At 34.8% G+C, this 5,728-nt stretch overlaps 1 pseudogene; it reads left to right on the top strand.

Annotated features, from left to right (window-relative positions):
• Nucleotides 1–926: 926 nt before the first annotated feature.
• On the top strand, nucleotides 927–4,745 carry LOC149217084 (binding partner of ACD11 1-like; annotated as a pseudogene).
• Nucleotides 4,746–5,728: the final 983 nt, after the last annotated feature.

Genomic DNA, 5,728 nt, shown 5'->3' with positions numbered 1-5,728 from the left:
CAAACAAAATTTTCACCAATGCATTGCTAGATGGTGGTATGATTCAGATATCCCATTTAATGCTACTCGCTCACCTTATTACCAAGCTATGTGGGACTCTGTTATAGCTGCAGGAAAGGGCGTCAAAGGCCCTAGTATGCATGACTTAAGGGGAGCTCTTTTGCAAAAAGAGATATCTTCCATTGATGAGTATTTGGTTGATTTTAAAGATTCATGGCTCAAAATAGGTTGTTCCATTATGTCAGATGGATGGTCCGATGGAAAGAACTGCACTATCATTAATTTCCTTGTTTCTTGCCTCAAGCAACCATGTTTTTGAAATCAGTTGATGCATCTGATAAGGTAAAGGATGCAATCCTTCTATTTGAGCTTTTGGATAACGTTATTCAGGAAGTTGGGGAGCAGCATGTTGTGCATGTCATCACTGATAATGCCTCAAACTATGTTCTTGCTGGAAAGATGGTTGAGGCCAAATATAAGACCATATTTTGGACTCCATGTGCTGCACATTGCATAGACCTCATGCTTGAGGATATAGGCAAAGTGGAGTGGGTAAAAAACACTGTAGAGCATGCCAAGTGCATTAAAAATACATTTACAACCACTCATGGGTATTTAACCTAATGAGGAAACACACTGGAGGCAAAGATCTTGTTAGGCCTGCAATTACGAGATTTGCAACTCACTTCCTCGTGTTGCAATGTCTCAATGGTCAACATAAAAACTTGCAGAAAATGTCTTCCTCTGTAGAATGGTCTAAATCTCGGTGGGCTTGTAGACCAGATGGAAAAGACACCAAAAAGAAAGTGTTAGACACTTATTTTTGGAAAAGGTCTGTAGAGCTTGTGAAAATTACCGAGCCCCTTGCTAAGGTGCTAAGGTTGGTGGATGGGGAAATATTGGCCATGGGCTACATTTATGAAGCTATGGATCAAGAAAAGGAGCAGATTCGGGTAGCTTACAAGGACAGGTTAGCTAAATATAGCCGTATATGGGAGATCATTGATAACAGATGGAACAATCAACTCCATCGTCCTATACATGCAGCTGGGTATTTTTTGAACCCAAGGTATTACTATAAAAATTGGCTAGGAAATCAGCATGATGGGAAGGTCAGAGCTGGATTGATTGATTGCTTGGAGCGCATGGTCCCTAGCCATGTAGACCAGTGGGAAATACATAGACAACTTACTATTTTCAATATGGCAAGTGGTACTTTTGGAAAAAACTTGGCAAAGATGGCAAGAGATGTGGACCAACCATGTAAGCAATTCCAATTTCCATTTTGTTTTTCTTTTCAAGTTAAAATTATTTACGTTCATTACAATTCAAATTATAAACTAAGTTACTAATTATTATCTTTTTCTTTGCAGCACATTGGTGGGAGTCATTTGGTGGCCAATGTCCTAAATTGCAAAGGTTTGCAATTAGAGTCCTCAGTCAAACTTGCAGTGCTTCAGGTTGTGAGCGCAATTTGTCTTTCTTGAGCGCATACACACGAAGAAGAGAAACCATTTGGAACAAAAACGGTTAAATGATCTTGTTTTTGTGAAATACAAGCTTTGACTGAGGAGGAACCAAATGATGAGCAAATCACCTGATCTAGATCCCATTGTGTTGGACGATATTGATCCAACATCAGAATGGGTGGAGGAGACTGAAGATCCTGTGTTTGAGGCTAATTTTGATATCGACATGTATTTAGTGGGGGATGAGGCAGATTATGTGGCGGCATCAGAACCAGGATCAGTAGCAGCATCAAGGAAAGGCAAGGAACCAATGGAAGGAACTAGTCGTGCAGGTCGACAAACTCGTGCTTCCATTAGGTCCACTTCTATTGTCATTGGTGGCATTGAAACTGAGGTTGCAGATCAGGCTGAAGCATCATCAGACGTTGAACCAGATGATGTGTATGTAGCTCCTGATGATGATCCTGTGTCTAGTAGTGCTGATGGATTTTATGATTGATCATGTGTACACTGTAGACTTGTAGTAGGCTAATGGCCTCATAGCTTGCAGCATTGTTTTTGGACTTTATAGGCCATTTAGAGCCTCGTTTCTTATGTATTTTGCTATTTTTTTGATGATATGTATTGTACTCGGTGCCATTTTGATATATTCACCTTTACATGGTATATAAATGAGAAAACTTTGCATATTTTGTCTCTATTGGCTTGGAATCATGGTTTTACATCTTAAAAATAGTTTTGTTTCATTAAAAATTAATTATTTAATGTATTTTTTTAAAACTGGTTCGTTTAGACCAAACAAGTCTCGGTTAGACCAATTTCGGTCGGTAAATCGGTTCATTAGGTGGATCGGTCTGGTCACCGGTTCCGGTTTTAAAAACATTGCTTCAGACTAAGGAAATAATAGATTTGGAGGCCCAATACTACATTGAATCAAAACTTTTGATAATGAATAAAACAACTAATTTTAATTTAATCAATCTTCCTTTGGTTACTATTTAGTGTCACAGTATATATATCATATCTGTGTGTTTGCTATTCACTTAAAATTCTGAGAGGAAGGTTGTGAATCGTAGCATAACAGATACTTCCAAGTGTTGTCAATTGCTGTTACAGATGGTTATACAGTCCAGGTCTGTAATTTGTCTACCAAAGAAATAGTTAAGGATGTTAAGCAGTTTTTATCATACTGTGGCACAGTAAAGAACGTAAAATTAGAGAGGTGGGTGTTGGATTTCTTAACTGATTTTTATGTAAAAGTGTTGATTTCCTATTTCTGCAATATCTATTGAGCATAATAGTTGTCAACTTGTGTATTATCAGAGTTGCAGAGAAGTGTTCTATTAAAAATATGTTGAGAAATAGAGTGCAGTCACAATATTATTTGTGTGTTGCAATATCTATTGAGAATAATAGTTGTCAACTTGTGTTTTATCAGAGTTGCAAAGAAGTGTTCTATTAAGAATTGGTTGAGAAATAAAGTGCAGTCACAATATTATATTTGTGTTATCAAAATTAGAGAAATGATTCATGGAAATCTTGTTGGATGTAGTACGACTTGACATCAATGAGTCAGGAAATATCAAGCCAGGTAGTAGCCCTGGTGTATATTTTTCCTGATAAAACTGGATAACACTAGAGAATTTGCATTGATATACATAAGGTCTGTGTAACAATAGACCTTAACTAGCCAAAACCAATGCCTGATTATATTTTTTGGGTGGTGATAGGATGGGGCAGTGGAGACAAGTTGCTTTAGTGACTATCAAGGAGCGCTATGCTTTCGAAATTTCTATCCTTCTTAGTGTAAGTATGATTTTCTTAGTTTATTAGTGTTTGCAATTGTAAGGTTAAAAGGGTAAATTCTCTGTTGTGATTTTGTTACAAGTGGATTTTGGTTGGGATTTGAATCTGCTATAAAGAGATGAAATTCAGGATGTTGCTTTACTAATAGTCACATTCAGATTGACATCGCCTTCTGAATATAGTTTTGGTTTTCTGGTAAAAATACAAAAAGTGAAAAAAATTGTAGGTTTCTGATGTTTTTGGCATTTTTGAACTAGGGAGCTACAATCCTAAATTAGGAGGTGTATATAGTGCCATGGGGAGGATTAGAGGAGGTAGCTAATTAATGGGAAAAGAAAATGATAAAATTTCATGAAGAGGGAAACACATTAGGAGTATTTTCATTTACTTATTTTTACTCTTTTATATATTTTATTTATTTTTATATGTGGAGGAACAATGTTCAAATAAATTTAAGAAAAAAATTGTTTCCTCAAAATAGCATTAATACTGCACTGAGATCTAGACCTTGCTTACCATGCCATAGTCATTCTTGTATCAAATCAATTTTATGGTCTCTGTATATGTGTTTAAATGTCTGATCTCTCAATTTTGTTTTGAGATCTTTGATAAATGAGTACCATTCATGGGTAAATGACAATACTTTTTTCCTGTTGTGTAGTTCCAAGATCAAGATTGGATCATGTAGAGTACCTCAAAGGCCATTTTGGTCAAGGATATTGAGAGTAACCTAGAATAAGATTTTACTTGTGAAAGGAAAGGAAAATAATGAACAAAAAAAACATTTATTTTGACTATTTTGTAAAAAGTCTTAAATGTAATCTTGCTTTACAAACTCTCTGTAAATAACTATTTACAGAGAAGGAAGATCCTACCCTTTAAATTCTACTTATTCCTGTAGTTTTTTAGAATAGAAGTAGCTTAAAAAGGCCACCTACCTTACCAATGGAGAAAATTAAAATTTAGATATTACATCAAAATTTAGAAAGTCATACTTCTTAGACTGAAAAATGATTTTCTCAATTAGCCTATGATATTCTGAGGATATTAACATTGTTGTTATTGGACAGTTTGAAGTCCTTGATAAGCAACTGAGATTTTTCGTTCCATTTTGTTGACCAAGTAGTAAAAGTGGTTACATCAATGCTTTAAAATGGTTATACCTTAGGAAAAGATACTTTAAACAAAGCCAAAGAGTTAGACGACAAGTATCAAGTGATGGGCACTACTGCAGCAAAGGTGGCATATTTTCGCAAATTCTTCAAAGAGATATCAAATGCAGCTTTGATTACAGTAGGACAATCAGCTTGCAATGCAGGAACAACAACTATCAACAGCAGTTATTTTGCAACAGGAGCACTGATGGTTGTTGGGGTTCTTGACAAGGCAGCCAAAGCTGCTGCTAATTTTACTAATAGGAATAATGCAACTACTAATTTTGGTAATAGGAATAATGCAACAAAGAAGTAGACTTGAAGTATTATGGCACTATCAAGTTAGAACTGTAATGTAGTGGTGTTGGCCTTCAGTTTTATCTGTCTCATAATTAAGTATGTATATAATGTTGTAAGTTCATGTCCATAAGGACATGTGAGTGTGTAAGAAACTACTAAAAATATTTGAAAGCATCTTCTGTAATCATGACCATGCAGCTATGTGGGGTAGAGTCAAAGTCGTTGGTGGGAATGTGTGATATTGTATAGAATCAAAGTCATTGGTGAGAATATGTGATATTGTGGAATATCTACGACCTGCAAATAATATGTCATAAATAAGGATGGTTCAAATGGAAAGATCACATAGATTAAGGATTCTCTTTAAATTATTTAGGTAGTAAAAATGAAATATATTAGATAAATTGGTTTCAAATATATGTTATGGAAATGAAATTTAAGAAACAGGGAAAATAAAACCTCGTTATGGTGCAAATATTGCCTCTGTGGATTCATCTATCAGAGGTAAGCATTTTCTTGAATGAATATGCTAAGCTTGCAAGGTGTTATACAATTATTGTTGATTGCACCATGGAGAATAAGGGATTTTTATCAGAAATGCATATGCCTATTTTTCTTCATGATAAGAATGTTTAGATTGCCTTGTATTTCCATTGAATTTCTTTATTTTCTTGTATGATAGTTTATTCATATAATTTATAGTGATCATTGTGATGATTCCATGATAAGAGAAAAAACTCCAATACTAAAACTTCAATCAAAATTTCCAATATGTTTAAATACATTTGTTGAATGGTGAACTCAAAGACCACTAACGTGGCATATCAGAAGATGACTAGACCTAATAATTCAGTAACATGAACATAGTGGACAACACACAGTAGTTTGAAAAAACAGTTAATACTTTCTTATCCACACAATATAAAAGTTACACCGTGTAGTTTGAAACAACAATTAATATTTTATTATCCACACAATATAAAAGTTACACCGTTGTCA

Source organism: Pinus tabuliformis, chromosome 1_1, assembly GCF_031772625.1.
Source record: "Pinus tabuliformis cultivar Carrire ecotype Pingquan chromosome 1_1, CPIR1, whole genome shotgun sequence".
Taxonomy (NCBI): domain Eukaryota; kingdom Viridiplantae; phylum Streptophyta; class Pinopsida; order Pinales; family Pinaceae; genus Pinus; species Pinus tabuliformis.
The sequence above is the reverse complement of the archived record's forward strand: the minus strand, read 5'-3'. Positions and strand labels throughout refer to the sequence as shown.